Below are 16,714 nucleotides of genomic sequence, written 5' to 3'. Positions count from 1 at the left end.
GGGGGGGGGGGGGGATGCACACTATACTCAATTTCAAAATATAGTGAAGTTATTTAATACAATCCCTAATATCATTGAATTTTTTTAATGAATTGTTAGTGTTGGCGAATTTAAAAGCACCATTCTAAAACTTACAAAAATGAAATCCTATTAATTATGCTGAGGCTGTTTTGCATTTTTGAAGCCTCTGTAGGTAAGGAATATTTTATGATAAAAATATTTCCTACAACTGCTCTAGAAACATTACAGCTTCCCACTTATTCCACAACCCTCATGTCCAAAATGCAGTTCTATATGCTAGAAGCTGGCATTTACCTTTTTTTTAATACTGACTGGACAATTGAGGCACTTCTATCAATACATAAAATACCACTATAATTTAGGATCACTGGCAACCTAGATTACTGCTCATTTAAATGCAGAACCTGAAGCAACCTCCAGTGACAGGAGCTATAGTGTTCAATATCATTTTACATGTTACAAACAGAGGCTTCACCTTACATACAAACAATGAACCCTGGCAGCGTTCTTCATCCTAAAGCCCCACAGACTGCTACTTCTTTAAGGGTGTTAGTATATAAGGCAACATAAGCAGCAACTTCAAAAGCCTTTTCTTAATAGCTATCAACATTTGTTCAAGACAGTGGAAAGAAAATATTCCCACCACATTTTCCCTTTCTTCTGTTCATTTTATTTTCCTCCTTTTGGTACCCAAAAAGGTTATGTTTCAAATAAAAATCTTAAGATAATTATTCCAAAGACCAAAGATACTCTAGAAACCAGTAATAATCACTGCCTCCAAGGAGCCGGAATTGGAGGGTTTACAGGAGAGACTCATTTTTCAATGTTTGTGTACCTTACCAGTTGGGTATTTTATCTGGTATAACCTATTCTAAATAGAGCAATAATCTGAATTTTTTTCAAGAACAAACATTTCATGAACTTCCAGATTTCCGTTTAACATTTTAGTTTATGCGGCATTCACAAAACCAATGTTTGGGGTTTGTTTTTTGTGTGCTTTTTTTGGCGGGGTTTTTTGTTGTTTTGGGGAGGGGGGCTTTTGGGGGGGATGGGTTTTTTCCATCATCCTCTATACAACTTGCTGCAACACACACCGAAGCTTTCTTGAAGCCAGGGACCAGTTAGGTGGATTCAAGGCCAGGCATTGAAATCAAGGAGCAGCAATCTCACTCAATACTACTACCACTCACTCATCTCATTCAAATCCATTTAAACCCACTGCAGCAAGACAGCTGGTACTCGCCTTCCTGTTTCTTTACGGTACAGGCTTAATAACAAAAACAGGTTGGCTTTGAAGCGCTGCTCAAAAACTGCAAACAAGGAAGTCTTCACATTCGGGAGGGGAAAAAAAAAAGTTTCGACTTCGGGAGAATTTCATACCTTTCGTGTCATTCCATTTTGGAATCCCGAACTCCTCCTGCTTAGTGAGATTTTGAAACGATGCTTTCTCCCTCTCGCAACTACTCTTTTGGTTAACTTTTCCACCCTAAGTGCCCTCAAACTAGAAGCAACTAAGCCTTCCAACGACTCGTGGCTTTTTGGTTTGGGTGTTTTTTTTTTAAAGCATGTGCAAGACAACTTTAATGATTACAACTGAATCAATGTATGTAAGATTAGAGATGGGGACGGGAAAAATAGTACTAATAAAGACAGCCAAACCCCAAATTTGATCCACCAACTTCCCACTTGCCATTTCCCAACCTTCACACCAGAGGTAGCAAAATGCCTTTTCACTGAGAAAACTGCGGAGAACCTACCCGTGCCCAAAATGAAATTCCGCAGATAATTCGAGTTAAAACATTAAAAATGCCCAAGTGAAGGAGGAAACACAGCAATAAAATGCAACCCGATTCTGAGTGAGACTTGGAGGCTGGCGTGGGGGTCGGTGGGGTCTGCGCGGCTTCCCCCGCCCCCTAATTCTTCAGAATAACTGCGAAGGAGCCGAGGCAGCGGGAGGAGGGGGACGCGGGGAGCGTTCTAAAGCAGCCCTAAGGGCTGGGAGAAGATAAAACTTTAGGGACAGGAGGGAAAAGCGGGCCCCCGCGATCCCCCCCAAACTCGTCGGGGTGACCCCTCCGCGCGGGGACCCCCTTGTACCCCTAAGCCGGCTGCCGCCCCACCTCGACTCCCCTTCCTCCGGCCGCGGGCCGCCCCAGGCTGCGGAGAAGCAGCGCGGCCCCGATACCCCGAAACTATCTGAGCGCGCCCCCCTCTCGGCGCGCCCCTCAGCGCCTCCGCGGAGCCGCCAGCCGCCGGCTCGCGGCAGCCCCCGGACTCGCCCTCTTTCCCTCCGCCTCGCACTCCACCCCCTCGCCCGCCGCCGCTCCTCCTTTATCTCCACTCACCGCCCGCCGCCATTTTCCTCGCAGCTCAGCTTTAAATCGGAAACTCGCCGCTCAGCCCGCAGCCGCCGCCACTACCGCCGCCACCGACTCAGCCGCCGCGGCCGCCGCCGTCGCTGTGGAGGGGGGCTAAGGCGGCAGCGGCTGGAGCCGCGGCGCGGGGGCCTCCGGGATATGTAGTCCTGAGGCCACGCCCAGCACTACCGGTCCCAGGGGGCCTTGCGCGGCCTGGGCGCTAGGTGCTCCCGCCCGGCCCAGCTCCCTCGGCTGGAGGGCGTGGCGGTGTGGACCCTTTGGCCGCTCTCCCTTGCTCACTGCCTGGGAGCTGCGGCGGGGTCCAGAGGACTAGAAAGCAGCCCTAACCCTGCCCTTAATCTTGTCACACTTGCCTTCGTCCAGTAATATCTAACATTTACTGAGCGTTTATTGTGTGCCAAGTACTGATCCTAAAAACAAGCATCCCTTTGGGATCACTGTTATCCTCATTGTTCAGATGAGCAAACTGAGGCACAAGGTCAGAAGCCGCTAGATTGTTCATTAGATGCTAAAGCCACTGGGCAAAAGGTTGTTTGGCAATAGTATATTCACTAGATATTCAGTCCCTAAGTATCATCCCACGGAGTAGCTTGCTTTGCAGCCGACGGAGCTGGCAGACACCACCTTAACCAGGAGATGTAATCACCAACACCATCACTTAGCGTCACCAATAATGGATCAAACTGACGTTATGTGTCTCCTCATATGATGCAATGCGGATGGCATTTTGCGTCCTCTGTAGTGTCCTTGCCCAAATAATAGCTAACCTGAACCTAACTATGGAGAAACAATCAGACAAATCCAGAATGTGGGACATACGCTACAAAACACCTTGCCTGAGCTCTTAAAAATATCTAAGGGGGGGCGCCTGGGTGGCTCAGTCGTTAAGCGTCGTCTGCCTTCGGCTCAGGGCCTGATCCTGGAGTTCTGGGATCAAGCCCCACGTCAGGCGCCTCCGCTGGGAGCCTGCTTCTTCCTCTCCCACTCCCCCTGCTTGTGTTCCCTCTCTCGCTGGCTGTCTCTCTCTGTCAAATAAATAAATAAAATCTTTAAAATATATATATATCGAAGCGGGAAAGAGGTGAGAACCAAACGCATTAGGTGAGCCTCGATTGGATGGAGGTTTTTTCCTTAATGTAAAAAAGGACTCTGGCAGGGAAATTTTAATATGGACTATATATTAGATAACACTATTGAATCAGTATTAAGTGTGTTGAGTGTGAATAGAACAAAATAACCACTTCATGCTCCACCACCACCGTTTCCCACCCAGACTGTGGCCGTAGTTTCCTCACTGTTTTCCTTGCTTCCTTCCATTCCAGCGTTTCTACCTGAAGTCTCTGCTCAACACAGCTGTCAGAGAGATCCTGATAGAAACCAAGTCACTTTATGGCTGTCATCCAAATTCTTTGCAGTAACCTGCAAAGCCCCGCACAACCTTTCTTTCCCCTCTCAGTCATCTCTCAATTCTTGTCCAACTCACTGCTGTATTCCAGGTCCGCTGGACTCCTTGGGTCCCCTCCAATATGCCCAGCACACACTGGCCTCAGAGACTTAGCATTTGCAACTTCTACCTACTTTGCTTTTTCCCCTGGGGAAAAAAAATTTTTTTTTTAAACTCACCACCCTGTTCAAGACCTGAGCTGAGATCAAGAGTTGTATGCTTAACATTAACTGACTGAGCCACCCAGGTGCCCCATCCCCTGGAAAGTTTAAGTCACTCTCTCCCTCATCTCCCCCATAGTCATTGTCCAAATGTCACTTCTTCAGTGAGGCCTTCCCTGATTTCTCTATTTTATAAAGATTTATTCATTTATTTGAGAGAGAGAGAGAGCGTGTGTACACACGAGCACAGGGGAAGTGGCAGAGGGAGAGAATCATCAAGCAGGCTCCCCACCAAGCACTGAGCCCCACTCGGGGCTCAATCCCGTGACCCATGAGATCACGAACTGAGCCTCAGCCGAGAGTCAGACGCCCAACTGACTGAGACACCCAGGTGCCCTGTTTCCCTATTTTAAATTCTTGACCACTGCAGTCCCAGCTTTCTCTATGCTTCTTCCCTGCTTCATTTCACTTCATAGCACTTTTTATCATTGGAAACACCATATATTTTTGTTTACTTATGGCATTTAATATCTCTTTTCCTCACTAGATTGATAACTCCATGAAGGTAGGACTTCTATCTCTTTCGTTCTCTGATGTATTCTCAGTACCCACTACATAGTTTAGCAATCTAGTACTCGCTCAGACTGTATATGTTACTTGGGTTCAATCCCTCATCAGACAACAGATAATAAATACTGTTAGATGTTGAGAACCTGGAGATTAATGCTAAGACCCTGAGTGAACTTTCAACTTGAACGATTGCAGCTGTCCTGCCACTCTCCTTGCTTCTCCCTTTAGTAATCCCATAAACCACTCCCCACATGGTAGCGGGGGAGGGGGGGGTCTTTGAAAAATCATATACTAAATTATGTCACTTCCAACCTGAACATGTTCCACTGACATCCTATCACATTTGGGATAAAACCCAGACCCTCATTGACTTGGTCTCTGCTTCCCTCTCTGATCTCAGGTAATGTTATCTTTTCTCATTTTTTACCCCATGCCAGACACTAACATTCAGTTCACTGCAGTGTCTCTAGCACCTCGATTAGTGTCCAGCCTACAGCAGGTTTTAAATATTTGTGAAAGAGGGCGCCCAGGTGGCTCAGCCAGGTAAGCCTCTGACTCTTGGTTTTGGGTCAGGTCATGACCTCAGGGTCCTGGGATCCAGCCCCAAGCTGGCTCCATGCTCAGTGGGAAGTCTGCTGGAGATTCTCTCTCCCTCTCCCTCTGGCCTTCCCCCTACTCACACACTCTCTCTCTCTCTCTCAAATAAATAAATAAATCTTAAGGAAATAAAAAAATTAATATTTATGAAAGAAGGAAAGAAAGAAAGAAAGAAAGAAAGAAAGAAAGAAAGAGAAAAGGAAATCAATCTATCAATTTTATTAACATACACATATGTTCAACTCTGGTCTCAGACCTAGTTTGTGGCGACATGACTAAACATACCATGAAGGTCGGAACTGTGTGTAAATACAGGACCATTATGGTGCTTCCCACAGGAAAATGGTGAAGAAGGAAATTGAAATGAGCCAGCATGCCAAGTACACTTGCTCCTTCCACAGCAAAACCAAGATGAAAGGAGGAGCCATGGGGATCTAGCCTTGTGGTCCCTGCCTGAAAACAGTCGCTGGTGCTCCCTGGACCTACAGCACTGTTTCCGCCATCACGGTAAAGGCGGCCATCGTAAGCCTGAAGGACTCAAAAGACCAGTAGGAGCTCCACCATTTGAGACATCACTAGCCTACAATAAATGGGTTCATTTATGTAACCAAAATATATACATATATAAAAATACATATGTTCAAAGAAAGTGGAACTAATATTAACAATTTAAAAAACATGCTCAAAAACAGAGAGGGGGGCAAACCATGAGAGATACTGAACTCTAGGAAACAAACTGAGGGTTGCTGGAGGGGAGGTGGGGGGGATGGGGTAACTGGGAGATGGGCATTAAGGAGGGCACTTGATGGAATGAGCACTGGGTGTTATATGCAACTGATATGAATCACCGAACTCTACCCCCGAAACTAATCATACAGAATATGTTAACTACACTGAATTTAAATAAAGACTTTTAAAAAATAAAAAACAAAAACATTTTAAAAATATGTACATAAGTTGTTGGAGAACCCAGGAATAGACCTTTTACCTTAAGGGGTATCAGAAAAGGCTTTCAGGAGGAAGCGCTGACTTTGGCAGCTTTGATGGAAACTGCACCTAAGCTTGTACTGAGCGACATCTGGGAAACACTATTCTAGACTTAAAATCTAAGCCACATGAGTGACACACTCTAGGAAGGAGTCGTGAAGATGCCTGCTATCATTCCTCCTCCATCAAAGGGTAGACTTTGTTTCCTCTCCCTTGAATTGGGGTGGCTCTAGAACTGTTGGATAAATGGAAACAGTGGACATTATATGGTAGGACTTTCAGCTCATACCTTACGCTGATGGGCAGCTTCCGCTTCCTTCCTCCTGGAACCCAGCCACCATGTTATGGGAACCCCAAGCCACGTGGAAAGGCCACATGGAAAAAAGGTGAGGCACTCCAGTCGACGGCCCCAGCTAAGATCCCAGCTAGGAGTAGCTGCCAGCCCTATGAGTCAGCCTTTTTGCACATTCCGGTCCCTGGGGGCTCAGGGAACTACAGCTCCCACCAGCAAGATCGACAACTGGAGAACCACCTGTGAGCCAAATCGGCCTACAGCATCATGAGAGATAAGAAAATGGTTGTGCTTTAAACCACTGAATTCTGCAGTGGTTGGTTACCCAGCCATTGATAATCGAAACCCTGCGTGTGTGGACTTTTGCTGATCTGTGGCTGAGAACCTTCAGTAGGCAGGAAGAGCAGTCTCAAATCCTCCAACTACCCCAGTAAAATCGGCTTGGCCTAGGGGACGCAGAAGCATAAACACTGTGAGGATGAGACTAGAAGGTCACCTAGCTAAAGCCCTCCAAAAATGAGGAGATTCTGCCTACAACCTTTCTGCTTTCACAGAGCCCCGCCTCCGTGCTCCCAGGGGGGGTGCTCATTTCCTCAAACACAGGGGTGCCGGTCAGGGCTCTTGGGTTGCAAGCAACAACAGACTCTGGGACAGAGTGAAATGATAGGCAGGAGCTCACAGAATCAAAGGCAAGCCCAGAAGATCAGGCCAGAAGTGTCAGAAACCAGGGGAAAAGAAGGTCATGAATATCTTTTCTGGAACCAGCAGTAAATAGAGATCAATCTTTTTTTTTTTTTCCTATCTTCTCATTATCCTATTCCAAGATTCATTTTTTTAAGATTTTTTTAAAATTTATTTACTGTAGAAAGAGAGAGAGCATGGAGCTGGGAGGAGAGGGAGAAGCAGGTTCCCCTCGAGCAAGGAGCCCGACGCGGGGCTCGATCCCAGAATCCTGGGATCATGACCTGAGCTGAAAGCAGACCACATCACCAACTGAGCCACCCAGGTGACCCTGTATTCCAAGATTCAAAATCAAAAGAGGAATTTGTCCAGGGGTGCCTGACTGGCTTAGTGGAGCATGTGAGTCTTGTACTCGGGGTTGTGAGTTTGAACCCAACCTTGGGTGTAGAGATTACTTAAAAATCCTAAAAAAAAAAAAAAAGAAAGAAAGAAAAAAAAAAGGAATTTGTTCAATTTGTCTAGCTTAGGTCACATGTATACGCAAGTAACAGGCTACCAGACCAGTAATCATACCAACTAGCCTACCCTACAGCTTGTTCTCAAATAATTCAAGTGAGGAAAAATACACACACACACACACACACACACAGAAAGTGCATGTGAGCAAATGTGGCAAAAATTTTACCAGATAGTATATCTAGGGGCACCTGAGTGGCTCAGTCAGTTAAGCATCTGCCTTTGGCCCAGGTCATGATCTCGGGGTCCTGGGATCGAGCCCCACATCGTTTGGAGCCCCATGCCGGGCTCCCTGCTCAGCAGGGAATCTGCTTCTCCCTCTTTCTCTGCCCCCCCCCTTGTGCTCTCTCACGAGCTCTCTCTCTCAGATAAATAAATAAAATCTTTAAAAAATGTATTTTAAAAGAATTAGTAAATCTACATTCAGGGTATGCAGGTGTTTATTGTATTATTGATATTTTTCTGTAGACTTGAAATTTCCCCAAATAAAAAAGTTTGGGGGAAAAAAACTTCTGGCAGAAAAAAAGATAATCCGGGGCGACTGGGTGGCTCAGTCATTAAGCGTCTGCCTTCGGCTCAGGTCATGATCCCAGGGTCCTGGGATGGAGCCCTCATCTGGCTCGCTTCTCAGAGGGAAGCCTGCTTCTCCCTCTCCCACTCCCCCTGCTTGTGTTCCCTCTCTCACTGTGTCTCTCTCTGTCAAGTAAACTCTTAAAAAAAAAGAAAAAAGAAAAAAGATAACCCTAACCAGCGCTCGTAGAGACCTTAGATTTACCGGACATAATTCAAACTCCATTACGTATATTAATTCATTTAATCCTTGGGCTAACCCTAAGCAGTGGGTCTTTGAGCACCTCCATTTTACACATGAATAAATGGAGGCGTTGAACAAATTAGTCACTTGCCCAAGGGCATAAGCTCCCAAGTGCTGGAGTCAGGAGGATATAAACCCAGGCTCACAAGCTCATGATCTTAACTATTATGCTTTACTGCCTCTCCATACACGCATAAATAATAAAGACATTTAGTTGTCCCATATAATATGTCTAGAGGTAGACAGTTCTAGAGTGTGTTCATCAAGAACCAGGATGACAGGGCACCTGGGGGGCTCAGTTTGTTGAGTGTCTGCCTTTGGCTCGGGTCATGATCTCGGGGTCCTGGGATCAGCCCCGCATGGGGCTCCCTGCTCAGCGAGGAGTCTGCCTCTCCCTCTCCCTCTGTCCCTCCCACTGCTCGTGCTCTCTCTCACTCTCTCTCTCAAATAAATGAATAAAATCCTTTAAAAAAAAAAAAAAAAGAACCAGGATGTTACCATCTTTCTGTTCCACCATCTTCTGCATATTGGCTTTCTGTCCTTAGTTTATAGCCTCATGGACACAAGATGGCTGCCACAGCTGAAGAATCACATCAATTCACATTCCAGTTCAAACGCAGGAAGCAGCAAAGTGATTAGGTGTCAAGAGAGATGCCGTAACTCTCCACTTTTCTTTCAGACAAAAACTCCCAAAATTTTCGTCTCCCCCTACCGCCCCCTGCACCCATAGCAAATGTCCCCTTACATCTCATTATAGTGGAGATATGGGCCCCATGGGGACTCCTGGCTGCAAGGGGATCTGGGGAATTGAGGGGAATGAGTGAATGTTTCTCAGTTGTTTGGTGGAGCCCAGAGCTTCTGCTTTTGTCCCTGCCCCCATCACAGTCCCCTGCACTCTTCCTTCTTGTATTGTGTGACAATATAGCCTAGTGGTTAAGAGTGTGGGCTTTGACACCCACTGCCTGACTTGCTCAGCTGGTTCTGCTACTTAGAAACCTGTGTGATAATGACCGGCTGCTTGAACTTTCTGTGCCTCCATTTCCTAAAATGGGAACTAACATAACACCTATTTCACGGAAGGATTAAATAAAACAATACAGTGAGAGCCCTGAAAACAGCATCAGGTACAAAGTACACCTTCAATAAATGTTAATGAGGATAGCGTATGGCAGTTCCAAACTTGGGGCTCGCAGGCATGAAGACCCAAAGGTTAGTAACAATTTCCTCCCCCCCGCATTTTGCCTCCTTAGACTTATTACAGTCTGAAATTGCCCTGCGAGCGAAAACAGACGGCGTGGCTGGACACCGAAGCCCTGAATCTGCCTCAAACTCTGTTTTGAAATACACAATCTGAAAACGAGCTGGCACGGGTCCAGGCTCCACCCCGAGGCTCTGTGTACTCTGAACCTCTCCACTCCTGGCTAGGACACGCAGCCGAGGGGGAGGCAGACAGACAGGCAGAAGAGACCTAGAACCAATGAATGCTCTATTTGTTGTTTGGCTTCAAAGGGGAAAACACCTCCGTGAAGAATCACATGTAAGGCAAATTTTCGGTGAGCAAAAAGCAGCCTGAGCCTTCTGATCCAGAGTAACCTCGTTCACACCTCTTGTTTTAAACCTGGATCAGGGGTTGGTGACCTGTGATTTTTGTTCCAAAGGCGTCACATGAACCAGTGGAGATTGGCACCTGGACGGGCTGCAGGAGGCTTGCCGCTCGCCACAACCAGCAAAGGACTCCAGACAGGTCGAAGAATCTGAAGCCCAGCTCACTTTTTGCTTTTTTTTTTTTTTTCCCTTTCTGAGACTTAGTAAATGTGTTTGCTTTGGGAAAAATTAGTTTGCTACCAAATGCTTAAAAAGTACCCATTGTAGGAGGGCTAAAATTTTTTTTAAAAAGGCAAGCATCGGCAAGGATGAGGTGAAACTGGAACTTTCATATACTCCTGGTAGGACTGTAATATGGTGCAGACACTTTGGATAACAGTTCGGCAATTCACCAAAATGGGAAACACAGAGTTGCCCTGTGATCCAGCAATTCCACTCCTAGGTAGATTCCCAAGAGAACTTAAAGCATAAGCCCACTCGGGGTGTCTGGGCGACTTAGTCAGTTAAGCGTTCGATTCTTGGTGTCAGCTCAGGTCATGATCTCAGGGTCATGAGATCGAGCCCCACATTGGGCTCCCGGCTCAGTGCAGAGTTGGCTTGAGATTCTCTCTCTCCCTCGCCCTCTGCCCCTCCCTCTTGTGCTCTCACTCTCTCTCTCTAAGATAAGTAAATCTTTAAAAAAATAATAAATAAAAATAAAACATAAGTCCACTCAAAAACCTGTACAGAAATGTTCATAGTGTTTATTCATAATAGTCAAAAATGGGAACAACCCCACTGACCATCAACTGATGAATGGTTCAACAAAAACAGTATACCCACTCAATGGAATATTATCAGGCAATAAAAAGGAGTGAAGTACTGAGTCATCCTATAACATGTGTGAGCCTTGAAAACATCATGCTAAGTGAAGGAAGCCAGACATATATCACATCATTCCATTTATATGAAATGTACAGAATTGGCAGATCTAAAGAAACAAAAAGTAGGTTAGTGGTTGCTAGGGACTGAGAATGGGGGTACGGGGGATGGTGGTGAAGGAGGGGTGCAGGATTTCTTTCTTGGGGGGATGAAAATATTCTGAAATTAAATAGTGGTAATGATGGTGTGACACTATGGATATGCTAAAAAAACACTGTGGCAAACCCTTTACGAGGGTGAATTTTATGGCATGTGAATCATATCTCAATAAAGCTCTCTTTTAAAGTGCCCACTGTGGTTAATGCAGTTGTGAAATTAGTAATTTTCACATCATGTTCAGAGTTATGAAAAGAAAAAAATTTTTAAATAACGGTGGGAAATCAGAAGGCATAAGGCACTATAGAGTAAAAAGAAAGCCTCTCCCTACTCCTGTTCATCGATCTTCCTCTTTGCAGGGCTACCACATCACCATCTCCTTTTTTTTTTTCTTTTCTTTTTTTTAAATACTTTATTTTTAAGCAATCTCTACACCCAACATGGGGCTCGAACTCATGACCCCAAGATCAAGAACCAGGAACCCCCACCATCACCGTTGTCTTACTTCCCTTTGAGGGATAGTCTATGTCTACACAAACTTACAGGTGTGTTGCTTCTTATAGAAACAAGAGCATAGAGTCCACAATGTTTTGCCCCTTGTCCTATCACTTAGTAATGTATCACGGAAATTGCTTTTCAAGGAGCTTATAATGAAGTACATAGAGAGCTGTCATGCTTTTTTATAAGTATGTGGATGTTATTAGTAGACATTCAGTTTGTTTCCTTTCTTTTACTATTACGATGAATTCCCTTGTACCTCTCTCTTAAAAACAACATTTTAACAGGTACTAGGAATCATAAAACATAACGAAGTAGAGATCTTATTAATGAAGTTTTTTTTTCTTAAGAGTGGAAGGGGGGGTGGGAGGAGCAGAGGGAGAGGGAGAGAGAGAATCTTAAGCAGGCTCCACACCCAGCATGGAGCCTGATGCGGGGCTCCATCTCACAACCCTGAGATTGTGACCTGAGCCGAAATCAAGAGTCAGATGCTTAACTGACTGAGCCACCCAGGCGCCCCTTTAATGAAATCTTTCTAAATGATCTCGATGATGTCAAACTTAGGACCCTCCCAGCGCTAGCAGAGAAATGGGACCAGAGGGGGCCATGGGAGGAGACAGAGATGTTCTCTAGCAATGCTCATGTTTTGGATCAAGGCAGCTCAAAGCTCTGAAATGGAAGGATCACTGAAGTTGGAGCTTTTTGTTTCAGATAGGAAAAGACATCTTTGAAGATGGCCACATCAGTGCCTCCAAAAGTCAGCACTGAAGTTGGCTTCATGAGACGATATGTTTTCCAGATGGTGAGTCAAAGCCCATTCGTGGGTTTGGAAATCAACATCATGGGATTTGCCCACTATTTTAAAACACAGTGATGGAATTTTATGAAATATCAGAGTGGATCTCCCATAATACGCATTGTTTCTTAAAATTTTTATCTCAAGTATATATAGAGGTGTGAATACTGAATCACAGTGTGAAATATATTTGTCACTGTGATTCACAGTCAAATGCTTAAAGGCACTGAGCAAGGAGGGCGACTTTCTGGCCCCTACATTCTCTCATAACCCGAAGCCTTTTTGCCAGGCTTAGTGTCTAGAACGGAAAACCAAATCCCCTACTCGCCCCGCCCCAGGATAAATTCAAGTAACAAGTGGGAAGGTGACTGTCTGTGAGATGGTGGCCTTGAGGAACCAGATTCAACCCCACCCCTTCTCCTCCAGAGAAGGATAAATTTGAGGACTGTCCAACAAATCTTCCCACCTTGGCTTTGGGGCTTTTTTTACATTTTCCCTCTAGCTGTCCCTCCTCTTTTCCTTCCTCCCTTCCTTTTTTCTTTCTTTTTAAATTCCACAAACAAGGGGCCCCTGGGTGGCTCAGTCGGTTAAGCATCCGACTCTTGATTTCTGCTCAAGTCATGATCTCAGGGTGGCGAGATTGAGCCCCATGTTGGGTCCACGCTGGGCGTGGAGCCTGCTTAAGATTTTCTCTCTCGGGGCGCCTGGGTGCTTCAGTCGTTAAGCGTCTGCCTTCGGCTCAAGGCGTGATCCCAGAGTCCTGGGATTGAGCCCCACATCAGGCTCCTCCGCTGGGAGCCTGCTTCTTCCTCTCCCACTCCCCCTGCGTGTGTTCCCTCTCTCGCTGGCTGTCTCTCTCTCTGTCAAATAAATAAATAAAATCTTTAAAAAAAAAAAAAAGATTTTCTCTCTCTCCCTCTGCCCTTCCCCCATCCCTCTCTCTCTCAAAAAAAATTAATAAATAAAAGTCGTTGGATAAATACATTAAATTAAATAAATTCCACAAACAAGACTCCAGGTAAAGTCCCTTGGCCACCCAACTAGTCTCCTAGAACCAACCACCATTACAAATTTCTCAGGTGTATTTAAGAGATGTGTTTACAAATAAACACACATATATACATATAGATACATTTTGTAACACAAGTGGTGGTATACTGCATGCTCTGCATTTCCCCCAACTTTTTCACTTCCGGCGGGTGTCTGGAAGATCTTTCCACACTGGGACACGCTGAGCAGCTTCATTATGTTTTACTGGCTGCTTGGCATCCCATCATATGGAGTCTCAAGGGCTTTTAAAGGTCGGCTGACCCCAGCCCTGGAATTGTAGTTTCTTTCTTTTCTTTTTTTTTAATGAAGTTAGGTTTTAAAGTGATGACAGTAAGCTTATTTAAAGGATAAACCTTCTTCTAATTATTTAGTAATTATAGAGTAGGAACATCGGAGGAATGGATGTGTTGGGGCATGAAAACAATATCTATGCCAGAGGTGAATGTATAAGCCAAGTGAAGATTCTAGCTTAAAAAAAAAAAAAAAAAATTGTAAACCGCCCTCTGGCTATTATCAATCAACTGGACTGCAGAGAATGTTAAGGATAGCCATTATTAAAAAAAAAAAAAAAAAAAAAGGAGAAGTGTAGCAATTATGATGACTGTCCCCACCCACGGGTCCCTTCTAAAGGAAGGGCAGAAGTCGCTGTCTTTGGTACCACGTAACTGGTCACTTCTGCTCACGCCACTGCTGATTGGCTCACAATTGGGCATCAGCTCTAAGAGCAGCCAATGCACGGGCTGGCTGATGGTTCCTGAGGTGGCTGGGCGCAAAAATATGGGGCCAAACAGGAAATAAGTTGACTTGTCAGATTTCCATTTGGCGTGAATTTGAATGAGAAACTATAGAGGGGGTTCCTGGCTGGCTCAGTCGCGTGTGACCTTTGATCTTGGGGCTCCTGAGTTTGAGCCCCGCATTGAATGTAGAGACTACTTACATAAATACATAAACAAACAAACAAACTTAAAAAACAGGAGCAAACAAACTACGGAGTATATCAGCTAGTTAATAAAAGGATTTGGCCCCGAAGGGCTAAAGAGCAGAGAGGACGGACTGGGGTGGGACCTGAAGAACAGAAACGGAATATTCAGAGCTGGGAGGCGGAGAGAAGATAACCGAAAAAGAAAAGTGAAGGCAGTTCTTCCCCAGCCATACAGCGAACTCAGAGACCTCGACACCCCTCCCCCCCACTACAAAAACATCTGACAATTCTGGGTAAAAGATAACAAATATTCTTTCAAGTGAAAAACTGAGTTCACAAGAAAGTGAGGGAAATCCCCACATGCCAAAAAACAAAAATGGAACCGAAAACCAAACCAGCTAAGCGCGCCCTGATACAGCGAGAGCCAGAAGAGGGAGGCATCGCGGGTCCTGGGTTGAAATGCAAATATGAGGACAGGAAGTGAGGCCCTGGGCTCTTAGGGTCCCCAGATACAGCCCCCAGAAACAGTCCTCCTAGAGGTTGGACTCAGCAGACAAGTCGAGATGCGATTAGACCCCCAGCGAATACGATGTGAGGATGGGAACCATGGGAGAGATGGGATATAATAGAGTGACCTATAGGGACAGAAAAAAGGAACCAAAGTATGAAATAAGGACAATACATTTCACATATATAAAGATCAGAGAGTTTGACCAAGAACCAAGCAACATAGAGAGTGAGAAGCTGCTAGGTGCCAGGAAGAGAAACAAGACAGCCCATCGAGACCCAGAGGTAGGGAAAGTAATTGAACTTGGTGAAGGGCAGGGCGCTAACCTTGCTGGGGGCACGGTGGAGGCATGTGGCCAAGGCCAGCCGAGCTCGGAGTGCCCGGGCGGCCGTCATTCACTCACCTTCTGACCAAGTACTTATTAAGTGCTGTGTTTATTTTCCATGCCTGCTGTAACAAACTGCCACCGAGGGGCTTAAAGCCACACAAATTTATTATCTCACAGTTGGGGATGTCAGAAGTCTGGAATGGGTCTTACGGGGCTAAAATCAAAGACTGCATTCCTTCTGGAGGCTCTAGGGAAGAATCTGTCCTTGTCTTTCCAGCTTCTAGAGGCTGCCCACATTCCTTGGCTCAAGGCCCCCTTATTCTTCAAAGCCAGCAGTCCTATCACTCCTGCCTCTGCTTCCGTTGTCGTATCTCTTCTCTGACACTCCGGCTTCCCTCTTATAAGGACCCTTTATGGTTACATTGGGCCCACTCAGATAATTCCAGATAATCTCTCCATCTCAAAATCCTTAACTTAATCTCATTGCCAAAGTCCCTTTTACCGTGTAAAGTAACACGCACCCGCTTATTTAAGGATGGGAAATAGCAGGTTGAGAACAGACCTGCTCCCAGAAAGCTTGAGTTCTGGGGGCTGGGGGGAGATGGGGAAGAGGGATGGAGAATCCCAATGCGAACACAAAAGTAAGCAAAATCATTACAGAAAGTGACCAGTGCTATGAAAGAAATAACTACAGGGTGACAGACCAGAGACTGGGGGCTCGTGAGGCTTCCTTAGGATGTCAGGTCATCCTGAAAGGAGATGACATTCGAGGTCATACAGGAAGGGTGACAAGACAGGAGCCCTCAAAATATCTGAGGAGAGGGCACTGCAGGCAGAGGGCACAAAGGTGGGGATTCCCCTGGGGCACCCCGGGAGCAGCAGGATGGCCGCATGACCCAGGGGTCTTTAATCCGCTCTTGCTGGCTTTCTCTAAGGATCATGGAGGAAAAAAAAAAAGACGATGCCACAGGGAAGATTCCTATGAATCTTTTTACCAGAAGCCCACCCTTTCCTGCAGTAGATCGGTCTATTGCGATCAAAAGTTCTAAATGAATATAGGACACAAGATATTATAAGATGCAAAATGGAGTGGGTCCTTTGGAAAATGATCTAGCTCCTCAAAAGGTTAAACAGGGAGTTAGCACATGACCCAGCAACTCCACTCCCAGGTAGATACCCAAAACAACCGAAGATGTACGTCTGCAGAAAAACTTGCACGTGACCGTCCACAGCAGGCCTCTTCCTAAGAGCCCCGAAGTGGAAATAACCCAAATGTCCATCAACTGATGAATGGGTAAACAAAATGTGGTGTATCCATTACTGGAACATTATCTGGTCACAAGAAGCAATAAAGTACTGATGCATGCTTCATGGGTGAATCTGGAAACTTTAGGCCTGGTGAAAGAAGCTGCTCAGCAAAGGCCACATACTGTAGGGTTCTATTTATATGAGCTGTGCAGACAGGCAAAACCAGAGAGTCAGAAAATAGCTTAGTGGTTACCAAGGGATGGGGGAGCAAGGCCTGAAGA

General features: G+C 45.6%; 1 protein-coding gene across 2 annotated transcripts in view; it reads right to left on the bottom strand.

The window, feature by feature from the left end:
- Positions 1 to 2,518, bottom strand: part of NCOA3 (nuclear receptor coactivator 3) — a 130,923-nt gene extending 128,405 nt beyond the window's left edge. For both annotated transcript variants that reach the window (XM_040638435.1, XM_040638437.1), the window contains exon 1: positions 2,367 to 2,518. The gene's annotated coding sequence lies outside the window, so the exon portion shown is untranslated. The remainder of the gene's footprint in view (positions 1 to 2,366) is intronic.
- Positions 2,519 to 16,714: the final 14,196 nt, after the last annotated feature.

Source organism: Ursus maritimus, unplaced genomic scaffold (assembly GCF_017311325.1).
Source record: "Ursus maritimus isolate PB19 unplaced genomic scaffold, ASM1731132v1 scaffold_22, whole genome shotgun sequence".
NCBI lineage: Eukaryota > Metazoa > Chordata > Mammalia > Carnivora > Ursidae > Ursus > Ursus maritimus.
Note: the sequence above shows the minus strand (reverse complement) of the source record. Positions and strands in the feature narration are given on the sequence as shown.